Genomic DNA, 27,188 nt, shown 5'->3' on the forward strand with positions numbered 1-27,188 from the left:
TCGTGATTCTGCACAACTTCTAATTTTTATTCGTGGGACGAATGATTATTTTGAAGTCATAGAAGAGCTTGCTGCACTGCAAAGCATCAAAGGAACAACTACAGGAGAGGATATCTATGAAAGGTTTGCCAAACTATGAATAGTCTGGAGCTGGACTGGACTAAACTAGTCAGCATGACAACTGATGGTACTCCTAGTATGGTGGGGTCTAAGAAAGGAGTAATTGCTCGCATTAACCAAGAGATGGACAAGCATAACCATTCTCGTCCAATAGCCATACACTGCCTCATCCACCGACAAGCGCTGTGTAGTAAATCTCTGAAGTGGGACTCTGTTATTAAAACTGTGGTATCTTGTATTAACTTAATTAGAGCTAATGTACTAAATCACGGACAATTTCAGGAATTTCTGTCTGAGTTAAATTTTGAGTATGAAGATGTTCTATATCACACATTGGCTGAGTTGAAGAAGAGTTTTGAAACGTTTCTATGACTTACTTCCACAGATTACAACTTTTCTACTTTCAAAAAACAAAGAAGTACCAGACTTCAATGATGCAGAATGGAAATGGCACCTTGCCTTTCTGACAGATGTAACAGAGCTACTCAACAATTTCAATATGCAACTTCAAGGAAAGGGAAAACTCATCTGTGATATGCAGTCATATGTCAAAGCATTTGAAGTAAAATTAGGCCTCCTCATCAAACAAGTGAAGGAAGAAAACTTCTGCCATCTCCCCACAACTCAAAATCTGTTAGCGGAAAAACCGCTGATTGCATTCCCAAACAAAACATGTGTGGATTCACTGGAAAAATTGCAAAAGGAATTCCAATTTAGATTTAAAGAGCTTCATCTCCATGAACAGGACATACAGCTTTTCCGTAACCCATTTTCTATTGACATTGAAAATATGGATACAATTTACCAAATGGAACTGGCTGAACTGCAGAATTGTGACTCTGAAAGACACATTCAAGTCAAGCAGCCTTCATGATTTCTATGCATCTCTCCCCTCTGAGACATATCCTCATCTCAGGAACCATGCACTCAAAATGGAAACCATCTTTGGCAGCACTTATATCTGTGAACAGACTTTTTCTAGAATGAAACATTTGAAATCTCCAACCAGATCAAGACTAACGGATGCACACTTGCATCACTTGTTAAGACTAGCAGTGACAAATATGGAACCAGACATTGACAACCTCATTAGCCAAAAGCAGGCCCATAGTTCCCACTGAAATACCGGTAAGTTTGTTGATTTAACTTTACTTCACTTTAAATATTGTATTTGTTCCTGTTTTGTTTCTTCACTTCAAAATAAGACATATGCAGTGTGCATAGGAATTTGTTCATAGTTTTTGTTTTTATTATCGTCTGGCCCTCCAACAGTCTGAGGGACAATGAACTGGCCCCCTATTTAAAAAGTTTGAAGACCCCTGGTTTATCCCTTATCAATAGTGATCTGGAACTTTCTTTCACATGGTTATTAATAGTTTGCAATTCTTTTGAGAAGTATTTATTTATATCCTTTAACTATTTATTATAATGAATAATAATGGCATTTATATAGCACCTTAAGGTTGAAAAAAGCTTTCTAAATTTATCTTTTTTTGATATTCACAATAACCATTAAAGATGGGTGCTATTATCATTTTACAGATGAAGCTATTGAGGCAAACAGAAGTTAAGTCATTTGTCCAGAGTTACATAGTCTGAGGCTGGAAGACTTGATTAAATCTTCTTGACTCTGGGTCCAGTTTTCTATACAGTGTCTCACCAAATTATCTCTATTGGAGAATTATTATTGGATATTAAAATCTGATACTAAATATGAACACTTAACAAAAAAGTTCACATTATCATTGTACTAAAAAGTGAATTTAGTACAATTCTGTTTGAGCTTCTGAAAAAGATTCTTATATAAACTATACCAACTATTATACATAATTTACTCTGGTTTATCTAAAGGTCTATCAATGCATCCCTCTAAATATCTTGGTTGGGAATGATCAATTCATTCCACATTAATTGATTCAGTGCTTTGTATATTTCTTGTATCTACATCCTAAGATAAAACCAAACAAAGTCCGTTTTGAAAAAGTTTATATTCTATTGAGGCAAATGGAATAGATAAGTTTATAGATAAGTAAATGCAAACTATATGTCAAATAAATAAAAAGTCATATAGAAGGTAGGTGAGATAATCAAGGAAATCAGGGATTCTGAGAGGCAGAGTTGAAGATAGACCAATAGCTAGCATTTATAGAATACTTTAAGGTTTACCCAGTGCTTTACAAAAATGATCTCTGTTGATTATCACAATCAGTTGTTCCATGTTCAGTCCAAATTGATCCTTTTTTAAGGTTCTTCATAAGAGACATAAAAAAGATTCTTTCAGGAGACAAGTAAAATAATCTGGCACTCCCATCCCTGAGAATTTGCCACATTTTGTTAATACACAAACCACAACTTTTAATGTAGTCAGTGAGGCAGAATTAGATGGTTTCTTCAAACTCCTGTGCTTTCCCTATAGTTGAGTTTGCAGAATCTTAAGCATAACCTTTCTGGAGTGTGAAATGAGCACAATTGTTTGGTAAATTGTACAATGACTTGCACTATTGTGATACTGAACAGTCTACCTTAGATTCAAGTAAATATCATTTTTGAGATTATATCACAGTGCTTTTCTCAATCTTTTCTTGACTCTAGGAACAACTCCATTTCTTCCAAGGGATTTTTTTGGGAGGAGGGAAATTGAGGCAATCAGGGTTAAGTACCCAACATCATATAGCTAGAAATTATCTGAGGCTGGATATGGACTCAGGGTCTCCTGATCCCAGGACTGGTGATCTATCCACAACACCACCTAGCTATCCTCTTCCATGAGACTCTTGGCCACATACACAATATGTAATGATCACCTGAATTAAATTCACCCACTCCCATCCATGTAACACTCAAAATGTTAATGTTTAATCTTTCCACCTTCTATTTGCTCATATCATGCTAACATTGCTTCTTAGATCTTACATTCTAGGTTCCTTTAAAACTTCAGAAAAGGCTGTTTTGCACTATACATAATTTAAGAGCCCCCAACCCAAGAATTACCAACTGAACAAGAATTTTCAAGCAACAAAGGATCTTAGAGTTCATCTCATATAAAAACTTTGATTAAATAAATAATGAAACTTGACTTGTGACACAAAAGTTTTACACAGGCTCTCCCACCTGTATTAGAATAGGCAGATAGTATTCTTAAAGAGAGAGGGAAGGAAGGAAGGAAGGAAGGAAGGAAGGAAGGAAGGAAGGAAGGGAGGGAGGGAGGGAGGGAGGGAGGGAGAGAGGGAGGGAAGCTGGGAAAACTTATCAAGTACATATTAAGTGTCTGGTTCTATTCTAAATATTTACATATGATATCTCATTTGATGCTCAAAACAACCTACTTTACAATTGAGGAAATTGAGACAAATGGAAGTTAAATGATTTGCCCAGAGTTACACAGTAAATGATGGGGATTTGAATTCAGTTCTCCCTGACTTCATATCCAGCATTCTATTCAATGTTTATATCCAATCTTTCAACAATTAGTCATCAAACAATTTTGGAAATAGAATTTACAAAGGGGGTAGCTGAAACAGAATATCTCCCCAATAGTTAGGAAGATATGATCAAGAGAAAGTAGGCTCAAGCTTAAAGACCACATAGCCAAGGAGTAACTTCCAGGACTCAATTAGATGGAAATCTTTTTCTTTTAGTGGAATTTTCATGATTTTTCATTAGAACTCCCTGTAGAGTTCTTAAGGAAGCTTGCTTCCTTTCTTCACTGGATCTGATATGTCTACAAATTGGAAGCACAAATTCTGTCTACTAGTCACTGCTATTCTAGGCAACTGCATGGGTCTCTAACAGGTTTTACTGGAGCTGCTTCCACCTGAATATGGCCTGCCATAAATATGGTCAGGTTCCAAACTAGTTCCTTGGTTTTGTTTTGTTTTTTGCCCTGTTCCCACAAGATATGGATGAGTCTCCTCAATCCATTCCAGCATACTTTCTGTGCCATATAATTTCATTCCATGCAATGGATTTCACTCCTTCCAAACAGATCGAAGACTTTTCTCCACTTATTTTAATGCCTTTGATTGATTAGAGCAATAGTTACTCTCATTTGAGTACAGTAATACTTTAAGTGGGGTGAGGCAATTGATTGATTCAAGGAACCTTCACCCTAATGATAAAAAGTGTTGGACTAATAACAACATGGGTTATAATCCTGTCTTCCAGAAACAGACCTTAGGCAAATGCAAATGAAAAAGAGCTAGGTTTGGAGTTAGAGATGTGGGGTTCTACCATCATGTGTTTTCTCCAAAGTCTACCACTTAATATCTGTGAAACCTTAAATCTCTTTTAACTCTAGATATGATCCTTGTCAAAATCAATCCCTCCATTCCCTGAAATTAAACCACAAGTCTACATTCACTCCCTCTCACTCCTCAATTCTATACAATGTCTTCTGAAATAATTAATCAACTAAAATCTTTAACTACCACATCATCAGCAATATCTTAAAATCACTAAATTCAAAGGTCTTTTTTGAGCCCTAATCCTTTTGGCCCACACTGCTGTTTGTACCACCTTCATGAATAATCTCTCCTCTCTGGGTTTTCAGAGTTTTCTCTATGCTCTCCACTTAACAATGTACCTACTTCTCAGTTTCCTCTGCTGGATAATCATCTATGCCCTCTTCCTTAACTACTGGTCAGAAGGTACTGTCTATCTCAAGCCATCTTTAATTTTCTCTCTACATCCTTTTGTAGTGATTTTATCAGGAATCAGAGGCTTTTACCAACATTTTGCAAAAGATTCCCACATTCATATGTCCAGCCCCAGTCTCTCTGCTGAGTTCTAATCCTTCCTTATCAACTGCCCAATGGGTAAAAGCTGAAATGATGTGATTAAATATAAAGAGGGAATTTTGACAATGTTAATAATAAAAGCAAGACAATAACAGTGAGACAAGTATGTGTGGGCTAAATGAGGATTTTTTTTTAAACATCCTAAATGCTTAAATGACAGTGATTTTCATCTTCCAGAAGAACATTTAGAATGAGAAACAAGTGGAAAAAAGAAGCAGAGGCTAAATCAAATAATGATTTAAACCTATGCTAAATAATTTGTTGTTGTTTTGTCATTTTTTTCTTTTGGATCTGATTTTTCTTGTGCGGCATGACAAATGTAGAATATAGATAGAAGAATTGCACATATTTAACATGTGTTGCATTGTTTGCTATCTATGGGAGGGTCGTCAGGCAAAGGGAAAGAGAAAAACTTGGAACACAGTTTTTGCAAGGGTGAATTTTGAAAACTATCTTTGTATGTATTTTGAAAATAAAAAGCTTTTATTAAAAAAAACCTGTGCTAAAAATATAACACATCTGTAATTTACATAATCTGTATAGAATTTGTTTGTTACTTCAAAAAAAGTTTTGCTCTTTAAAATGACTGACCACATACATTGTAATGCAGTGGGCAGAAAGAGGTATGCCAAACCAAAGAAAGTAGAGGGTGGGAGGCTATGAAATTATAATAAAAACAACAACAATAATAATATATAGCATTTACACAATACTTTAAGATTTGCAAAGTGCTTTACAAATATCATCTCATTTGATGCTCACAACTGTTCTGTTATTATCCTCCTTATACAAATGAGAAAACTGAAGCAGACAGAGGTTAAATGACTTGTCTAGAATGATAACACAACTAATAAGTATATGAGGCCAGACTTAAAAAAAAATCAACAAATATTACCACTTTGCTATATGTATAAATGTAGATAGTTGGAAGGTATCTAAAATAAATTTGGAAAAGAAAATGAATAGTTTTAAAAAAAATCTGTTTAAATAACTTATTTTCCCTAGAGTAATAAAATATATGTAACTTGCCAAAAGAAAGCTCTTCTTTAAGATCTGTCTTTAAATCCCTAAAGCAAGCTATTTTTAGTGAATTTCCTGCCTTTCATAAATATAATATGTCAATATCAAAATGTCAAAAGTTCATAAGCTCAAATCTCAAATTTCACCTATTCAGCTGGCATTTTATGTCCTAAGTGCTTTGACAGTTTCAGACTGTGAGGTTTTTTGTCAATAACTGTTTTATAATGCATGTTTTATGGAATACTAATTCATTAGTCATAATGAAAAAAATAACATGGAAAGATGTTGTCTAACACCAAATCAAGAACTTATATATTGAGTTTTTGTATAGCTCTCAGATGCCTATCATAAAGCAAGCATTTCAAAAAAAGGATTTACCCGATTTTTGAATAATGATCAGACTGAATCTTTTTAGTCAGAAAAATCAGCTGCTCACTAAATACAGTTAACATTTTGTCTGTACTATGTGCCCAATCTGGATAGGAAGATCTTCAGGGTTTCTGGCCAAAATAGAAACAATTACTATTTACACTCAGAACCATCAAAACCCAAATAATGACCAAGTAAAGCTTAGGCTGGGACCTACTGTTGTTATAATTTTAAAATATTATATACCATAATTTGATAGGGACTAGCAATATGTTAACAGAAAAACAAAGAAGTCTTGCTTTTATTAAATGGGTATGTACTTGTTATTTATCCTTTGTTCTGGAATAGGACCAATGTCATCAGGAAAGTGATGTTTTGACTTGCAAGTGAATTGGATTTAAGTTTGGGAGGGCTGTGCAAAGTCACCTCACTCCATTCTCCAGAACCATCGAGATCCAGTGGGAATATATAGATCAGAACAAATGGAGAGGTAGTGGGAGAGTTTGGCCTTTTTTTTTTTTTTAAATAACTATTTTCAAAATACATGCAAAAATAGTTTTCAACATTCTTTTTCCCCTTAAAAATGGGCAAGAAGAGTAAGCTGAAATGGGGGAAGGGAGGTCAGATCAATAACACATGGCCATCTCAGCACCCCATAACATAAAAACAAAACAAAACAAAACAAAACAAAACAAAACAAAACAAAACAAAACAAAACAAAACAAAACAAAACAAAACAAAAAAAACTTGACCATGACTTGATCTTTTCTCTCTTGGCAGTACCTGTAGATTTCTTGGGGCACAAAAGGCTATTTCCTTGTCAAAGGGTACAACTTCCACCACAATGAAAGACTTTTATTGCTATTAAATAGCTTCACAGGTTCTTTGATCCTTCTTCATTCCTTTTTTTCTTCATTTCTTTGACCCTCCAACCTCCAGCCATGTGTTGGAATTACCCTCTGCTTCTTCAGATTCTTTCTTTTCCATTTTGTTTTCCCTTTGAAGCACTTCTATTCTTACAGGGGTCTTTCCCTCTCTCTGATAATCTAGAGAAATGGAAGGCATTTTCTAGTGCCTTCACACTCTGCTAGTAGAGAGGCCCTCCATTTTGGGTGGTTCTGTGGTAAGAGTAGAAACACAAATATACCATATTTACCCTCCAATTATACAAATTAAAATCTGGGGTTCCTATGAATAAAAAGGAAGCTAACACCCTGAGAGATATGCAGGGGCAGTTTCAGGAGCTAGGGGTCCCTCATAGCTCTCCTATCCTTACTGTTGTTTCTGCTGCTGCTGCTGCTACAATTGTGACTGGAACTTTCATTGACTTTTCTTTCCACCTGATGCTATTTGCTTGGAAGGTTGACTGAGCAATTAACAGGTTTCTATCAAATCCTTAAAATCTAGTATCTCCTGCTCCATGATATACCAAAAATATTTTCTACAAAAATAGATTAAAGAAGAAATCCATAGTCTTCATTTCTTTCCTAGGCACTATGCAATCACTGATTTAAAGTTGGAAGAGGTCTTTCTATCCGAACCACTCATTTAATAAAGAAAGAATTAAAAGGCAGAAATATTGTAGGATTAGCTCAGTCATAGATAATAAGCAGCAGAGACAGTATTTGAATTCAGATCATTTAATATCAAATCTAGCACTCTTTCCATTAGACCATATTGTGGGAAAAATCTTTTCCTTTCAGTGACCTTGTAAATTGAGTGGGATTTAGGGGCTATGCACACATTATTCTATGAGAAAACAACTTATTTATTGATTAGCTATGGAATTCATTTGCATACTGGGGACCTTCATTCTCCTTCCCCAAACTAAAGAAATAGATGCTTCATTAATGATTGCATAACCATGAATTATTTCAATTACAACTTTTGGTACCATCTACTATTTTCATACAATTTTTCATGAAAAACTTAAATTTGATCTTAAAGATTGCCAAAGTGGTGTGTGGTGATTTTTTTTTTGTTTGACTCTGAAGTTCTGAAATTCTGCCTGGAATTATGCTTAAATATCTCCCCTAAAGTATCCAGAGATTCATGTATTTTTCAAAGTCTCTCAGACTCCAAAAAAATTATTTTGTATCAAATTCAGATATCCTATTCTTATTCAAAAGACTAGATGGCTCTGGAGGAGAAAGTGAGGCAGGTGACTTTGCTCATCCCTCCCTCACTTAAATCTGATTCACTTGCTTGTTGTGGCATCACCTCCCTGATATCACAGTCTCTGGAGAACAAAGGACAAACAATTCAAAAAGCAATGATTCATCAGAAATAATTTTGTGTGAACCCATTCAAAGGATACAATGAAACTATGCTTTTTTAAAAAACAAAACCACATTTTTATGCAACTGTTAAGAATGTGGAAATAATGATTGTGAAGTAAATTTTACATATATAAAATGTTGGTAACAACAAAAGTTCTAGGGAATCATTAAAGGAAGTATTATCATTATTATTTTCTGAGAATTTCTTAGTCCTATCTTTAAAAAAGCTCTCACAGCACAAATGTATATAAGATATATAAGAATGAATCTAATCTTGATATAAGAACTAACCAACAGTACTGGAAAATCAAAATCTTTTTCGAATATTCTAGGAATTCTTTAAAAATATTGATTTTAAACAAATATCCAGAGAGAGATTTTATATCCCAGATTTCTTCAGAACAGAAAGAAAAAAGAAAGAAAGTAAATGAGTTTATTTTGTTAAGTTGAACTAGTCTCAGAAAGGTATTTTGATGCATTTTTCTGTATCTGCATGTGATGGCATCTGCATCTACACCTGCATATGACTGCAATCATATTTAGTTGTTGCAAATCTAAAGACAATAGTAAAGTCAAAGTATGCAGGCCATATGGAAATTAAGAGAGGCTGTTGTGAATATATAATACATATATTCATCTCATATTATCAATCGTCATATATGTAATTCTCACATGACTAGGTATGTAAAAATGCCAGAAAATGGAGCATAAACTCTTAAAGGGAAGAATTTCTATGTATCAGTCTATGTACCAAAACATCAATAAACATCAATTTCCACATTTTGTTTTCTTTCTATTTTACCATCTCCAACAAGAATGAGCTGATGAATGTAAAATAAGAGAAATTTTGGTTGAAAATTAAGTGGGTCCTTCTAAGTCTAAGATAAGTGATAGTCACAGTGGCTTGTTGGAGTCAAGTGAAGAGCCAACTGTTAAGTTTTTAGTGTGAGCACTTACAAGTTGGAAAGTGGAAAATAACTATAAATCAAGACTTCATTTATGTTTTTGTAGGTAGTGGCTCCTGGAAGCTGTAGTATGTGCAGTAGCCACACCACTCTAAATCATATTGAGGGTAACTGACAAGCCTCAAACCTGTTAACAAATTGGGGAGAGAAGGCAGGTTGTCTATCCTACCTATTCCTCTAGTGGAATAGATGGAGGAGAACAATTTGTTCAAATAGCCATGAAGATGGCTGAAGCAGATATTGTGGATGTTCAGACATCCAAAACACTAAGGTTATCCACTGCATCCTTGACCATCACCAGTCATCTTCACTTTGTCCTGCCATAGCATTTTGATAATCCTGGAAGAGAGAATGAAGCTGACAACTTTCTACACCTCTACCTCACTTAAATCCAATTTGCACCCAAATCAAGTCAAGACATCACTCTGAGATATAATTGAGAATTAAGGACCACCACCACCAACAATACATTTAAGAAAGTGATGGTGAAAATGTTACTAATGCAGATTAAACTTTAAAGTACATTTTTTCCTTAGAAAGCTAGTTTTTAAACATGTATTTGAAAATACTTGGATAAGTGATTGCGTATCTCTCAAAATTAACAGAAACATCCCCTAAAAGGATTTTTCAAGGGCAGTATTAACATTGCATATAGTGAAAATTAATGTAGTCTTACCAATATTTTTAAATATTTCATTCAAAATTAGCAGGCTAAATAATTTTTATCACTTAATCAATATTATACTAGGCAATGTACCTAACTAAGGTAAACATTAATATCCTGAGGGGAAAAAGCGTATTGCTGCAAGTGGGTCTTCTGTTTTTATGAATATTCCGATACTTCCAAATCTGACTCAGTCAGCTAACTTTTTTTTAAAAACTAATTCTCTGAGGGCTCATGTTAATTTGAATAGCATTTATGTAATACATACATTAAAAATAACTAAAAACTACAATTCCAAATGAAAAGTAGAAATGCTTTCTTCTATTGAGTGTTTCAAGTATTGCTTAAAGAAATTTAAAAGCACTAGTATAATTTGGAGCTAAGTGGCACAATGCCACCGAGTGCCAATCTAGGAGTCAGGAAATCTCACTTCACTTACTAGCTGTGTGACCCTTGACAAGTCTTGACCTAACTCAGCTTACCTCAGTTACTCATCTGTAAAATGAGCTGGGGAAGGAAAAGGCAAACTACTCTAGTATCTTTACCAAGAAAACCTCAAATAGTTTCATGAAGAATCACACACAACTGAACAGAACAGAAATATAATTTGAGTAGGTATTTAAATCTTTTGAAATACTTAAAGTCTTGTATTGGTTCCGGAAAAGACTACTGAAAAGAAAAAAGGAGGGGAGAAGGCATGTCAGTAAAAAGAGGAGAAGGGGGAACAATCTATAATTTGTATAATTAATGCCGAACAGTTTACACCAAGCTAGCAGCTGACACCTCAAATGTTAAGCACCCCAGAAATGATGCCTGAAACAGGAAGGTTGCAGCATGTAATGAAAAATTTGGATTTGGTTTGTTAAATTGTATGTGTTTTAGCATTTGGATTAACTTCACCTGTTTCTTTGGCTGCAAGTTAAAAAAGTTTCCTGTGCTTTAATGTTGGACGGATTAGGGAAGAGAGCGAAGAAAAGCTTAACATAACATCAGCTCAAGAAAGAATATGTGGTCAAACGTTTGCAGTTAGACTGACATCAGAGCAAAATTCATTTGCAGTGATGTAGTGGAAATTTGGAAGAAGCTGTCACATAGCCTCAATTATTTATAAAAGTTGGGAAGAGAGTTTAGGAAACAGCTAATTTGACTAATTAGTTTATTTGGCCACTCATGAAAAATTATATCCCCAGCCTCTATTCAATTCCTAAATGGGATGTTTAAAAACACTTCCATAAAAATATGTTCTCCCAAATTTAGTACAAAAAAAAATTGAAACTCCTAATTGTATTTTAATACATCTTAAACCTTTTAATCCTAAGGTCACAGACAGCTTCCAGACACCCAGACCATTATCTTCCCTCAGATCTGTGCCAAATAAAGGCCATTTGATGCTGTGGTAATAAACAGGACTCTCAAAAAGTGACAGTTCTCTCTCCAGGCCATAAATTTTCATCTGAAGCTATTTTGCCTTAACTAGAATTATAAAATGCGTAAATTTTTACAGTTAAATAACACGTCTATCACTCCATCTCTCTTTTTCAGGAGAAGCAATAAGATCACATTACTGAGCTTCACTAATGTTCCTGAACAGATCACAAGCATGCCCACCATTTCTACAGATTTGTAATACCTCAAACATCACAAAGACTTAATAATTAGAGACTCAAAGGAAAGAGCACTGTGGGAGGGGGAGAGTGCAAATCAAACTAAGAAAATTCTATTCCCACATATTGGCAGGCAATCAATGGGATGTGAAAGAATTTTTAAGATGTCTCTCCTGAAGCCAAAAACTGAGATCAATCACCATAAAGCACTTAAAAGCTGTTTGACTTTGGTGGTGGTGTGTTGTTTTTAAATACTACATTAAGAATTATCTAGCCTTTTCCCACAAACGCCAAGTATCAAATACCAGGCACTTACTCCCTGCTGTTTTGTGAAGTTTTAGAAATAACAAATGAAATTTCGATAGAGCAACTCCCCTGATGGGCCATGCCCTGCTGCCCAAAGACTTGCAAATAAATCTTCAAGTGTATCACTTTTTGCAAAGTCTATGGAAATGTAGGTGTTTGTAGGTAACCTAAATAAGGTCATCCTTGTTAATTTGACAGACATCTTCTTAAGAAGGTATCAAGTTTAAGATGATTTTTTTTAAAAAATCAACTTTAAATTGTTAAGTTAAACTCTTCACAAGCTCAGGAACAAATTTAATAAACTTTTTGTTAATTTCTGCTGAAATTATATACATCTCATTTTAATGCTCATTCATTAAATGAATTTCCTGTGTCTTGTTTGTATGATTCTTGTTGGCTTACAAAGCTGAACAAATTGTATTTATTTCCAATTAATTGGATTTGTTTTTCATTAAACAAAATATTCTTAAATTAGTACCAACTGTGTACTCAGTTAGTGAATGGATTTCTGGTATCATTGAATATGTAAGCCAGAATAATAGTTTGATTTAAATGATAGTTTTTTAAGTCGATTAAGATTTAATGAACAAATGAGCCTTTTTTTTTTTTAACTTCACAGCAAATATAAGATTTTTTTTTTCTTTTTCCTCTTCCAAAAGGCTAATCTGTTAAGAATCTTATTTTACCTTAAGTGTCCATGACTGAATATTTCCTGCAATGGGATCTGCTGCAAAGAGTTACACATTTATAAGATCTACACTTCCACATGGTCCTTGTGTCAAACCTATAGCTCCCTCTCTGAGCTGGGGTCTTGCCCAAAATTACTTTAGCACTTCAGTGAAACTCTCACTACCTTAGAGAACTAAAAAACAGCAAACAAAACTAAAAGAAAATATGATATAACTGTTTGCATAAACAGAATTTATCTGTCTCCTACAAATTTCATGTAGGACTTTCATAGGTATATTCATTTGAAAAACTTGGTTTGCGTTAGATTACAATATAGGATAAATCCATTTGTTTAAAAAGAATAATAATCATGGTGTCCTATAGCAAATCAGCTAAATTTATTACAGAGATATTTTCTGAGTGATTCTCAATTCAATTTTTAAAGCATATTTATATCTTATTGTATTTTATGTTTTTATAATATACTTTATATACTATTTATAACAAATGTCAACATCTTACTGTTATATCTCTGTAGTGAATTATGCAGTTTACCTTTTAGACCAAGAATCAGATAAAAAAAAAAAAAACAACCCACCCTGCCTTGTTTTCACATGGTTTAACAAACAGTTTCAAATGAAAGGGTATAACTGAGCAAGCAGGATTTGGAACCATTTAAATAGTCTAATACTTAAGCTTGAACTAAAAAATAAACAAGAGGAAAAAAAAGTCATTACTTAAACTTTTTAAATTAGAAATAATTCAGTAGACTTAAGAGCATGGAAAGTGGTAAAATACACTGCCTACAAGCAAAGCACTGTCATAACTTTAAAGTTTATTTACATAGCTTAGTGACTTTCCATTACCATCCATCAAAGAGAATTGAAGTTTTCAGAATTACAAGTTCCATGATCTAAAATAATACTAATTTTGAAAAAAAAAAAAAAAAAAAAAGAGGGGGAGAGGGAGATGAAGATACATGTATTATATCTTTCAACAATATTCCACATACTATACTTAGAAGGATGTTTTCAAAATTGTAAAAGTGTTTCATGATGTTTGGTCAGTATCATTGGGAGTTGCTAAAAGAGTTGTCAGACTGGTAAGTAATAGATTAATTTTTTTTTAAGCCTTCAGGTTTTTTTTTTTTCATTAACCTTCATCAGTAATGTCTCTTTCCCCCCAAAACTCTTACATACTTTGAATTACTACCCCAAGGGGGAAAAAAACTAAATATTAATCAAGTCTGAAATTTTTTTGACACTTAAATTAGCTATAGATTTTTAAAATTTACATATAATTATTTGTTTTCATTTTAAAATAAATACAAAAATTTATGCAAAGTTTTTCCTAATCAAGGAATAATTTAGTTGTGCTTTAGATATAGTGTTGTCAAAATTGCATCAGTAACATTTAATTATATAAAAATATATTTATATTATGTGTATATATATATATATAATATATAAAAATAGCTCACATACCAATCAGTGTATTTGGCCTATTGGAATGTATTTAATGGAATTAAGCTTGCTGTCTGAGCAGCTCCCAGGAAGGTATCTGCATCAAGATATCATCTCTACACACTGAAAGATATACATAATATACTACTATATACATAATTTAACTACTAACAAATATGGACACATCAATTAACTGTCCCTTTTCTTATTTTCCAGTTTTATATTTTTTATGGGCGATAAAGAGAACACTAACGAGGCAAAGTATAAAATCATTTTAGACTACTTTATATATTACTATGAGAACTGGTAAGGTACTCTTGCACTATCCTCAGCTCCATGAATACAGAACTTTCTTACCAGCCAAAAAATCTGCTTACATTACGGTCCAGCATAAGACTGTAATTCAAATAAACTCAACATGATTTAAATGCATTCATTCAAAGTTTACATTGGTAAATGTGTGGGCTCCTGTAGTTTGAAATGCAGAATCACCAGCACAAACACAAAGAACAAAGCTGAATGTTACAATATTCTTACCAAAATAAAAAACGCACATGTTTAAAAACAAGAACAAATATGTTTACTACCTTTCAGCCAAAAGAAGGAACTTCACCGGAGGATCTCTACAAGCTTCCTTCCTCAGGCTGTCTGATTTGCAAATGCCTGCAGGAGCTACCCCAGTAGCGGCCAGAGCAGCAGCCACACAACAGAAAGAAAAAGTTAGCCAGAGCAGCCCTTACAATGCCTGGAGACAAGGCTGAATGACAAGCACATGCAGATTGCCTTGAATTAGGCATGTTAGGGGGCTGGAACTTCCAGTGTTTGCTCTCCTATAGGACAGGAGAGTTTTTCTCCTCCTTAACCCCTAGGGGCAAGGTCTTAATAATGGTAACAGCTGGCATACAGAGGGGCTTGATCCTAGCACAAGGTCAGTAAGTCAGGATATGAAGGTGACATGTAATTTCTAGTCTCTTCCTGCTTCTACAGGGAAGCTGCACAAAGTGCTGGTTTTAGTTATAAGCTTCTTTGATCTTTTTGATTTAAAGTTGCTTAGCTGAATAAAGCCACGTTAGATGATCTTACTTTTGCTTGCTTAGACTGACATTAAGTGTTACAAACTGGGTTTTCTGGGCTCTTAAGGCACTCCGTTTACATCATATAAATCAGTTGCTTATTTCCATACATCAGGGATGCATTGTTACAAATAATTCATATTCATAATTTCAGGGTGGAGAGTTTACAAAGCAGAAAACACTATTTTTAAAAGGGCATGTTCGCTGTCTGTAAGAAGGAAGATATTGGACAAACAAGTTATAATTGCTTTCTTTCTAGAAAATAGCATTAATCTTCCATGGAATAAGCTGTAAATTTAGAGTCCTGCTAATTCCAAAATTAAAAATCTTTTAATTACAGAATTTTCTTTAAAAATCCTTTAAAAACTCCTAACCTACTGCTGTGAACTTGGAGATGACATCAACAGCAAATGGGCAATAATTCAGATGCTCAAAAATATTAAGAAATGTAATCAAGCTTAATAAAAATTACTAAGAAAATCAGATGGCTGTATGCAAAAAAAAAAAAAAAAAAAAAGCTACACATCCCACATCATATAAACTCTAACTGAATCAGTATTTAAGCATTTTTAAAATTATTTTGGAAAACTGAAAAAATAATTTATTTCTTTAAATTATGGAGGTGACACATTTTTACCCATATATAAAATTACTGAAAACAAAATCAATTATTTTGACTATATAAAAGGAATTTTGTGCAACAGAAAACAATGTCTTTAAAATGAAAATTAAAAGATTGAGAATAATGTTTGAAGTAAATGTTCGACATTGGTCTGCTATCAGAAAGAGTCAAAGATATATGTATAAAATGCACAGTAATTAATATACACTCCCCAATAAAGCAGTGATCAAATGAAATGCAGGCAAATTAAGGAAGAAATATAAATGATTAAAAACCTAGTAAAACAATGTTGAAAATTAGAGAAATTATATCAAAAAATTTTGATATGCCATTTAAAACTTATCCAACTTGCAAAAACGCCCCCCCCCCAAAAAAAAAGATAAAATTCTATTGTTGGCAAGATTTTTGTGAAATAGCTACTTTAATAAATTGTTATGGGGAATGTGGACTGAGGCAAACTAAAAAACAATATGCAAGTAACAATCATAAAAGGTGTCAGATGTTTTAACCAAATAATTCCAATCCTAAGAGTATCACAGGACTCTAAAAAAGGAGGAAAACATTTATCTATACAAAATATCCACAGCTACTCTACAGCTTTCCAAAACTTGGAAACAACTTAACTGTTCAACAACTGGAGGATGGTGAATAAATTACAATGAATATTACAGTACCCTCCAAAAAGAGAAAAACATGAAACATAAAAGAAAATGCTTTAAAAAAATTATACAAACTGATACAGAGTTGAAAGCAACATTAACAGAATTGTATACACTTTGACTAGAACCCAATTATTTACATTAAGAAAAGAAAAAATTAGAGGATAGGGACAAAGTTTAAAGAATTTAGGTAAAACTTGGAAGGTGACATTAAACATAGGTACTTTATTTGATTGTTCTTTTGTTAATTTTTTTAGGTTTAAGCTTGTTAAAAGCTAGGGGACTTGGGTAAGATTTTACACTTTATTTAATGTGCTTATTTGAGTGTTTTTGTTGACTTTTATAATAAAAATTAAATGTCATAATTCAGTTAAACTAGAAAATTCAACCAATACCTGCTACTGATCAAGATAATACATGTTAAGTGCTCTGCAGATTTTAAAATTTTATATAAAAGGGTTTTTTGGTGAAATTATGAAAATAATTTTTGGCAGGCTGTTTTTTTTTTAAATGATATGCAGAAAACAAAGTATAAGTAGATATTTACCATGATGGGGGGGGGGGGGGGGAAACACTCTACTTTCAGGTTTCAGAGTCTTTAAAATATTACTGCAAACATATGAAATTCCTAAGACAAAAGATTTGAGTTCAAAGTATGCCTCCAAGAGGCTATGTCAATTTAAACAAGTAACCTCTCACCCCCGACTTCCATTGACCCCTTTCCCCCTCTGAAAAATAAAAGGATTGGACTTGATGATCATCAAATTGCCTTTGAGTTTCAAAATTTATCAATTTTTAGATGACATCTCAGGTCCCTTCCATCATTGAGGAACTAGAAACCTCAAGTTAAAATGAGAGAATATAAATGCTTTTTGTAAATAAAAGAAGACTATTCGTCTTTGGCTATTTCTGTGTTAATCTGGTTTACAGTAGAGTTATTACTTTCATACTTAAATACATGTTACATACATACAAAGATATATACTGTGAATTTTTCTGAATTTTTCACCTCAAATCAATGGAAAAAATTTAAATCACTTAAATTCTAGAAACAAAAATCTAAAATCTGTACCTCATATCATTTATATCACTTACTTAAACACTGCTTCAGATGACCCCTCCAAAAAAATTTATAATAGTTTCTTGGGTACATATAAAAAACATACCGTTTAAACTACACATTTGATTTTCTGTTATATACTGCTATCTATAAAGAACAAACCAGCCTATTTCCAATGTTCCTATACATTTTTTATGTTTCTTATCTTTTAAAATTTACAGGCTAAATATCTCACATATTATTTATAAAATGCTATGGCCATTCCTACTCTCTAACTTTCCAAGGTTATATAAAAAATACTTGTCTATAATATTTTGTTATATAAAAATATATATATATTGACCTCTTTTCCCCTTGTGCAGCAGTAGTAGGTCTGGAGAAAGCCTGGATTTCAATCTTGCTTTACCATTAAGTTGCCTCATGACTGAACCACTTTACTTGTCTGGGGATTGCTTCCTCATTTATAAAGTGTAAGGGCTAGACTACATAACTCCTAAGATCCTTTCTAAGAACATCAATGAATGATGTTATGACTACTAAAGAGGTTAGAGAGATGGTGATGATAGAGCCTGCCCTGCTGGGTAATTCTGACATACCATATATATCTTATTTGTGTGTTGTCTCCTCCTTTGACTGTAAATTCCTCAAGGGCAAAAACTATTTTTTGCCTTTCTTTTTATATCTCTTGCATTTAGTACAGTTCCTGGCACATAGTAGGTGCTGAATAAATGTTTGTTGTGAACTTACAAAATATCATACTGACTAAACAAAAGTGAAGGAAGGCTATATAATCTATCCTTTTATAATTGGGGGGGGGGTTGATTCAAAATTACTTTCTACATGGTTATTAACATAATATAAATATTAATTTTTAAGAAAATATTTGGCCATTTTTATGCTTGTTATATTCAAGTGCTGAACAGACTGTCAATACCTATTTATTAATGATTGTGCTATTAACAAAATAGACTTTTTGTTTATTTGCAAATTAGGACCACAAGTTTCAGGCAAAAAAAAAAAAAAAAAAATCTGTGTTAAAGTTTTTGAACAAATTTTTTCCAGTCTGATTTTTAAAAAAAAATGTATTGGGAGTTTGAAGTCAATAGTTCTATATCAAAATACTTTAATTTCTGAAGCATACATCTTTATAACTTCAACTGTATCTTAAACTTATGATTTAATAATGACAATTAGTTTTAAGCTTGACATATTCCAAAGTCATTAAAAAAACTTGTTAGATAACCATTAGCTGGCCAATCAGATTCAATATAAATGATTTGGTATGAACAACTTTTTTCAAACAATTCTGAATTTAGTTTTTATGAATGGAATGTCAACATTAATAGATGAAAATAAAACCAGATTTCACTGGCCACATCTGGATTATTTCAGAAAAGCACATGCACAAAATTCAGATGAAGATCCTAAAGGAAAAAAAATATAGATAACAAGGTAAGAATGGGAAGGAGGAAGGGGAGAATGAAAATGGTTTTTGGAAAGAACCATCCCTGTCTCTCCCCTTACCCCTTAGCCCCTTCCCCCAGGCAGAAAAACAAAAAATGAAACAACCCCACAAAATACCATATTTATTTATTTATTTATTTCACCTGACAATTTAAGAGCCAACTGCTGTACATTTGTGTAGCATTCCAATTACAACATTTCTTTCTAGCCATTCAAAGTCATTATGCACATTAGCACATTGTGAAATCTAAGAACTAAACAGATCATACAAGCTGGGACATTAAGTTTGGGAAGGCAATTCAAAAGGGAGTCAGAAAAACTCCAGAAATTGGCCAAATGTAATTGTGCTCCAAGTTCACTTCTAAGTGGAAGGAAAAGATGTCATTTGTGGGGGAGGGTTTAAACTATGCAAGTGGGAGGTCAGCCAGTAAAATGCAAAACAGAACAAAAGCTCTGGTGCTTGAAAATATCACTAGAAATACACAAGATAAAAGTCATGAGAATCCATAATGTTGACATCATCAGGCTAAGTACATACTATTTCAAGAAAGGCTATAAGTTAAAGGAAATTTCTGCTCACTTTCTCATTCCAACCTTAACTTGAAACAGCTAGATTCTATCAGTAAGTCCTATATCTGTTCCTATCACCTATATATGCTGCATACATTGCCAATTTTCATTTTGATCTAGAAGCCAAGTAAACTGTGTGTATAATTACTCTAAACCATGATAGCCAATCCAGTTTGCTTATTGGGAAGAGGGAAAAAAAAGGAGGTAAGAAGGAAGAAAGAATAAGAGAAAAAAGCTGAGGTTATGTGGGAAAAGAGAAAAGTAAAATAAAGTAGGGCAACTTAGAATTCTGTGAATTTTTTATAAAGCATTTCCTATACTGCACAGTATGATTTGGGGTTTAGTGCCCTCTTTAGATTTACAGAATGTTAGCAATTAAAGACCAAAAAGTTTGTTTTCAACTTGATGATTAGAGGTCACCTAGTCCAATAATTTTATAGTTTCAGAAATTGAAGTTCAGTTGGGTGAGATGTTATAACCTCAGTTAAAAGAATAATGATTAGAAGAGTCAGAATTTGATCTCCAGTTCTCATTTTGCTCTTTCTATACACCATGTTGAGGGTTGTCAATTTAAATATAACGATCTCACTTTTCCTATCTTTCTCAACTCCAGAAACTTTGACATCTATTGCTCTTTAGGATTTTTCTAATAATCTAGCAAAACACCCAGGGTTTCTCTTTTTCCTAAGAAATAATTCTTAATCATAATAGTTCTGCCTCAGACCTTCTGTTTTTCTGACCATAACTTCTTTTCCTTTTGATGCTTTTTCTGCAAATCTATAAACCTGGCCTTTATACTACATTTGTGATGATAACCCAATACTGCTTTTTCACTGTATTCTTACAGATAAACACCCTCCTCTTTTGTTTTCATTTGCCTGCCTAGACATTATGGACCTCAAGATAAAAAAATTCAATGTCTTTTTTAACCCTCTGTCTTCTGACTTTTGCCTTGCTTAAAGCCCCATGCCAAAGAAAGTTAAAATATTTTACTGAGTGGGTCCACTATAATGCAATGTGATTGCTCAACAATCATTTTACTCATCTCTTTTTTAACTTCCTAATTCCTCCTGATTAATTATCCAGACGTATACTAGTAAATGTTTAACAACTAGCTTTTTTTTTTTGGGGGGGGGGGTGGGAGGCTATTTATAACATTTTAACATTTAATGTGCATTTTTTATATTTTCTGCAATACTTGCTTAAGTTTAGACAATTAATAAAATAATAAGCCCTGAAATTTTAACAATCAGCTCTCTTGAACCAATATGAACTGGTTCTAGCACACCCTTCATAATTTTATGTCATGTTAGAGTGGCTAGTTTGTTTTATATGTTTGTTTGTTTTGAGGTAATGGAAACACTGTCTTGATCTATCCATACTTCATTGCTTGGAAGAAGGCAAAGATTAGTGAAATATAAACTAGAACACCTGAAAGCAAACAATTCAAATAAGGGCCTTTCTGATTGGCTAAAAGGGAGCTCAGCTTATTGTGATTTACCAGTCTCAAATCAGCGAGGGCTGAAATGTTATTATAACTATAGTTGTAAAACATTCCCCAGGGTTGACAGGGGCACTTGTCACAATTACTCCCTCAGAGTTGTAGTAGCCTGGGTGTTTTAGGAAAGTTTTATGAAATTTATTATTCATACTGTCCCTCCAAGCAGGAAAGAGACTGATCCTTAAGACAGATATGCCTGTATGGGATGGTTGACTGTCAATTACATGGAGAGTAACTACACAGCATAAAAAACTCCAATTCTAAAAGCACTCAACTCTAAATCAATGAAGATTTAGGATTGAGATTGAGTCATACCTCTAATTCAATGCAACTTTGTACCATGAGTAACACTGTAACTTTGGCCAAGTCACTTAGTTTCTGAGCTTTATTTTCCTCCCATGAAAATGGGGACAATCATAATTATGATACAGAGTTCAAACCAAAGTAAAGTAAAACATTCTGCATACCTTAAAAGGCTAGATAAATATATGAAATCACTATTCATATACTACAAGCTCAACTTGAGTCTAAAGTATAACGTGGCAAATAAAAAATTAATACACCCTATATTTTTTAAATTGAAGCTTTAATTGAAGGTTGCTTTAATTGAAGCATAATACTCTAAAAGAGGAAAATGATTATCCTACTGTAACATCCACTTGGTTACATATTATTGAGAATATTTTGTTCTATTTTGGAAAAAATTACATTTTAGGAAGGACATAGACAAGTTGAGTTCACATTCAAAGAGGGACAATTAGAATTATAATGGGACACAAAAGCTACGAGAAACAAGGATTAGTTGAAAGAACTGAGGATGTTTAATGGACAAGCGAGTCATCTTAAAGTATTTAAAGGACTGTCATATGGAAGATCATTTTTCTCAGACTTCCAGTTTTGAGGAAGGAAAAGAGACTCTGAAGGAGTACCTAGAGATATTACAAAGGAAAAAAGATAAAGGCTATACGACATTAACAAAGATGCACAGATGTAAGCATATGACCAAAGCAAAGAAAATAGGAGGATGCACATCCAAACCAAAAAACAACTATAAAAAGTAATCCAAACTAAAAATGGGAAAATTAAAACAAAGGGTATTTAAATTTTCTAACACTTAATCTTTCCCAAAGTAGAAAAGACAGAATTAGAGCAATTTCCTCATTTCCCCTCCCTCAAAGAATAAGGGGTTTGTTGTATTTTCTGGGAGCAGAAGAGAAGGGAGAGGCAGAACACCTCACATTTCATAGTCTAGTATCAAAACAAATCATCATATTTGAAATAACTCTAAAATACCAGAGCCTAGGAAAGGCTATCAAACATTTTCTTGTGATATGTCATGATTTAGAAGCAAAGCTTAATACGCCCATAGACTCTGGAGATCTTCCAAAGCCTCCTTTCAGTTTGCAGTACAAGATTTCAAAATAAGATATTATACCTTCACTGTAAAATTTCCTGGCACTGGGTGTACCCCTTAACTGAAAGCGTCTCTGCTTTGACTCTAATGTCTAGCAGAATCTTCTTTTAAACTTCCCAGCAAATTTTATTTAAAATTAATTTAAATGAAGATTTAGCATTTACAGCTAATTAATTGAAATGCTTGACAGGCAAGCTATTCCTGTGTTTACCACAAGACATATATTCACTGTCTTTTCTCATGCTATTACATAATGATGACTTTACCCCTAAAGTGAAACTTTAAACAATAATAATCTAGGCACTCACACATAAACATCGTCCTGTCATCTTTACCAAATCCTTAGATTGAGCCAAACTATATAACATCACTTTTTATATATATATGAAATAAAGTTCTAAGAAATAGAATCCAAAAAAAGTACTAATCCAGTTATATTTATCTATTTCGTGATGTATGGCATATTATCTTTGGCCAATACCTTGTTCAATTTACGTTAGCCAAACTTTTAACAGTTTGTGATAAAAGACATTAAAATTAAGTATTTCTTACATACATACATACATATATGTTTTTATATATCAGGAGTAGTCTTATGATTTGCTGAAAACACATTCATTAGCCTGCTCTACTTAAAGTTCAAATAGTTCAAAAATTATGGAACTTATGTGATGTTTAGTTTAAGAAATTTTTTAGATGAAGTAAAATTCTCTTTGAGGTGAGAAAGCAAGCAAAAGAGGTAGCTAGATGGCGCAGTGGATAGAGCACCAGTCCTGAAGTCAGGAGGACCCGAGTCCAAATCTAGTCAGATACTTAACACTTTCTAGCTGTGTGACTCTGGACAAGTCACTTAACCCCAATTGCCTTAAGGAGGGAAAAAAAAGAGAGAAAACAAGCAAAAGGCAATAATAACATTGGAAGAAAGCAGTGGGATATTTATAATAGATCATAAGAATTCAAGAAATAATTATTAGACTCATTCAGGTCTCTAAAAAAAATTTAACAGCCTTGAGTTGCACTGTTATTCTTGTTATTCTATTACAAATATTCTTCTCAAGCATATACATATGATACTTACCTGTATAAAATGCTATTTTACATTTAGAAACATAGAAGGTAAACTTATATTTCACCATATTTAAAGGATTCATAACATAAAGCTCAGTAAATTCCACCTGAGAATCATGAGGAAAAAATGACCACATGAAAAAATGTGCTCTACATCTGGTGATTAAAGACTGAAGTATGTTCAGGTATACTCATCCCATAAAATTTAAAAGGCAAGGCAATTCTGAGGACTAAAGCCCATCCTATAGTTTTGGGGAAAAGGAGAAGAGGGAGAGGAGAGGAAGGGAAAATACAAAGATAGAGGTAGAGGGAAAGGGGGAGAAAGAGGGACAGAGGGAGGAAAAAAATGAATGAAGGAAGAAAGAAGAAAGGAAGGAAGAAGACAAATATTGAGTATTCCCAGAAGACTTTCAGGACAACAAAAACAAAATTTACATAATTTTAATTAATAGAAAATACTATCTGAAATATGTAATGGCATGAAGAAAAAAGTGTCATTTGCTATTATGAATAGTTTTATCAAAAGAAGCCAAAAGTATGCTGAAAGATTACCACAAAAATGACCTTTGCTTTTAAAAGGAGAGGAAAAAATGACCACATCTATCAGTGAATTGCTTACAACATCCAGCATTTAGACAATATTCTTTCAGCAAAAGACCTCAAAGAAATTCCTACTTAGAGAGTAATGACTAATAAGTCGTCTGTAAGATCTGAAACAAAGAAGCAGTGTTATAATCATTTCATAGAAGAGTAAAAAAAAAAGTTAACTATGTATGTAACATCCAAGAGAAGCACAGAAAAACTATGCTGCATTTCTGATTCTCAGTTTTTATTTTGTTTTATTAAATTACAAGATGATATATATGAGAGGAAAAATACATTTGAGGTTCAGGAGGAGAAAGAGAAATAAGCAAAATTCCTTGTTTCAGTCAAAGTTAAACCATCTGCTTTATTCAATCATTCAACAAGTTTTTTCCTCCCTCCTCCTCTTCTCTTATTGATTTCAGATGCCCTAGGTTGATTACCAAAAATTTCTACCCATGCACTCGACTTAACATCTTCAAATCACATCTACTTACACATTTCTGACACTAGCCCTTAACCATATCAACAAGACATTTTGCACTCACTCTCCCTTCTTATCCCTATGGAATATTAGGCAACAGTATTCATTTTTCCCAATGTCAAATTGCTATCTTAGTAATACATATCCACACCCTTTGGAAAAAGTAAAACTCAGTATCCAGTATCCAGGGCTTAAGCTTAGTCCCTAGATGAAAGTAAACATAACTGTGACTAAGATTTAAAAATGATCTCCAATCTTGAATAAGGGGGGAATAAATCATTTACTCAATAGGAAAGATGGCTCTATTTACTTTCATCATCTTACCTTTCTTGTCCAAATGAACAGTAGCTGCAATAAAAATAAATGGATGTGTTGGTATGTTAATAACTGATAATCCTGTTGCACATGCAAAACCTCTCTCAAACTGCTTGTATTTTAGTGAGGGAGAAGGATTGAGGAGAGGAGAAGGGTGAAAATTTGGAACTCTAAATTTCAAAAAATGAATGTTTAAAATTGTTTTTATATGTAACTAAAAAAATAAAATATTAATAACTGGTAGTCCTAGAATCAATGACCTGTACAGCAAAAAATACTCCCCCCCAAAAAAAATCCAAACTTTGCTAACAAGAACTACTGTCCCCATCTTACCTACATTCTACTTTTCATCTTGGAAAAGTTAAAAAAAATAAAGTAAATGCCCCTCAACCACTGTCATTATGACCCCAACCTTTCCTAGCACTATAAAACTTTAAGGACAAAGATATTTAAGACCCCTTTGGGGAAGATATAGTTAAGCTTGTCACAATAAATTTTAGCAAACTGCGTTTGGACATTTCCTACAGACAAGTCCCTAGGCTGCATCCTTTGTTAAGGCAAGTACAATAAGAAGGTTATGTAGAAAGATTGATGAAATAGTTCAAGGTCCCTAGTGCTCAAGATGCTTTCCCTCTTGAGGGAAACATGCCTTAGTTGCACTAAAGAAAAACTGCAACTCAGATTCCTAATTAATATGCACACAACATCTCAAGAAAAATGTTTTTCTGTCTGTGACTTCAAAGCATAAATGTAATATACCTTTGATTTAATGAATTTTGGATAGCAAGTTAATTTGTATACAGTAATATACTCATATTGCTGTATTCTGTGAATTTTAAAACTCAATTGTGCTCTCTACCTCTCATCCTACAAGAAATTTTAATAAAAAAGTTCCTTTTTAAAAAACTTAAATCCCAGTCCCTTTGATCTAGGCTACTTCAAATAGAGGAATAGGGTATTTTATAACAACCTATAGTAACTTTAATGATTTCCACCAGCTCACCTGGCATCACTGTAAGCCCACACCCACTAGATTAGGGAAAACCCATAGCAACATTAGATATACAAGGAGATCAAAGTGTTTTTATTTAAAATCAGAGCTTACCAAAGAATACTCTTTAAAAGGAAAAATTTTACTGTGAGATCAGTAAACCACTTAGCTTTAGAGTATAATGTATGAAATCAGAGGGCTTTAAATTTCTATATCCTACAAAAGTTAGTATTTTATAAGCAAAAAGATAAATTATAGGTTTTCAATAAACAAGATAATAATATGCAATTCTCCTTTAATTAAATCTCTACTCATTCATATTCCCTTTCTTAGGAAAATCTTTTTCTAGATCATCACAATTACCCCAAAGGTGATGGTGTTCATTTTTCTATTTTTCCTTCACACCTCTAAAGGAAATAACCATTTTATCTATCTCTTATAACTTTGCTTGTACCTAAATTGCATTTGGCAGAAAATAATTCTACATAATATATGAAACTTAGTACATTGCCAGTTTTTAATAAAAGTTTAACAACAATAACCATACTACAGGAATCAATTTTACTAAGGATAAAGAAATACTATAAATTTAGAATAAGCACCTCATTACCGCTTAGATTAGTAGACCCTACTGAATGATATGTTAATGTGAGGATAATTTTTAAAATCTTTAGGTAATAACACCCTATATTAAGATAAGGTCAAAATGTGTTCATCATTTATATATAAAGAGTGATAATATAAGCAAATTAGGAGAACAAGGAATAGTCTGCCTTTCAGATCTATGAAGAAGGAAGGAATTTATGGCCAAATAAAAAGTGGAGAACATTATGAAATGAAAAATGGATGATTTTGATTATATTAAATTGAAAAGGTTTTGTACAAACAAAACTAATGCAGAAAGGATTGGAGCGGAAGCAGAAAACTTGATTCAAATCTATAAGAATATAAGCCATTCTCCAACTGATACATGGTAAAAGGATATGAACAATTTTCAGATGAAGAAATTAAAGCCATTTCTAGTCATATATTTAAAAAAAAAGATCTAAATCACTATTGATTAAAGAAATGCAAATTAAGACAACTTTGAGGTACCACTACATACATTACAGATTGACTAAGATGATAGG

The 27,188-nt window shown here is 33.0% G+C and overlaps 1 protein-coding gene across 2 annotated transcripts in view; it reads right to left on the minus strand.

The window, feature by feature from the left end:
* Window positions 1-27,188, minus strand: part of DISP1 (dispatched RND transporter family member 1) — a 253,315-nt gene that overhangs the window by 72,591 nt on the left and 153,536 nt on the right. Inside the window, exon 1 of one of the 2 annotated variants that reach the window (XM_023502007.2) lies at window positions 14,843-15,823. The exons of the other annotated variant lie outside the window; for it this stretch is intronic. The gene's annotated coding sequence lies outside the window, so the exon portion shown is untranslated. Of the gene's footprint in view, window positions 1-14,842; window positions 15,824-27,188 lie in introns of those variants that run through there. 2 annotated transcript variants of the gene reach the window in all.

The sequence above is a fragment of the Sarcophilus harrisii genome, chromosome 4, assembly GCF_902635505.1.
Source record: "Sarcophilus harrisii chromosome 4, mSarHar1.11, whole genome shotgun sequence".
Classification (NCBI taxonomy): domain Eukaryota; kingdom Metazoa; phylum Chordata; class Mammalia; order Dasyuromorphia; family Dasyuridae; genus Sarcophilus; species Sarcophilus harrisii.